General features: G+C 34.9%; 1 protein-coding gene across 1 annotated transcript in view; it reads left to right on the top strand.

The window, feature by feature from the left end:
- LOC119593087 (T-cell activation inhibitor, mitochondrial-like) overlaps positions 1-229 on the top strand; it is a gene marked incomplete at its 3' end in the record, with an annotated part of 8,492 nt that overhangs the window by 1,299 nt on the left and 6,964 nt on the right.

Genomic DNA, 229 nt, shown 5'->3' with positions numbered 1-229 from the left:
CAAATAAGTTGCAGAGGCTGATGATAGCCTAGACTTGAAAAAAGAGGCAAGAGGAAGTATGATCATTTGTTATAGCCTATTTGCAATTCAACGTTGTTCCATTACTGATGATCAGTCTTTTGCTACCACAATCCACTGAGATAAGCATTGAGTACTCTTCATGCTTAAAATGTTAAAGGATCTGAAACATCACATATTTCTGTAACTTAATAGGGAATTCAGATTGTAT

This window comes from Penaeus monodon, chromosome 31 (assembly GCF_015228065.2).
Source record: "Penaeus monodon isolate SGIC_2016 chromosome 31, NSTDA_Pmon_1, whole genome shotgun sequence".
In the NCBI taxonomy this organism is placed as follows: Eukaryota; Metazoa; Arthropoda; class Malacostraca; order Decapoda; family Penaeidae; genus Penaeus; species Penaeus monodon.
Note: the sequence above shows the minus strand (reverse complement) of the source record. Positions and strands in the feature narration are given on the sequence as shown.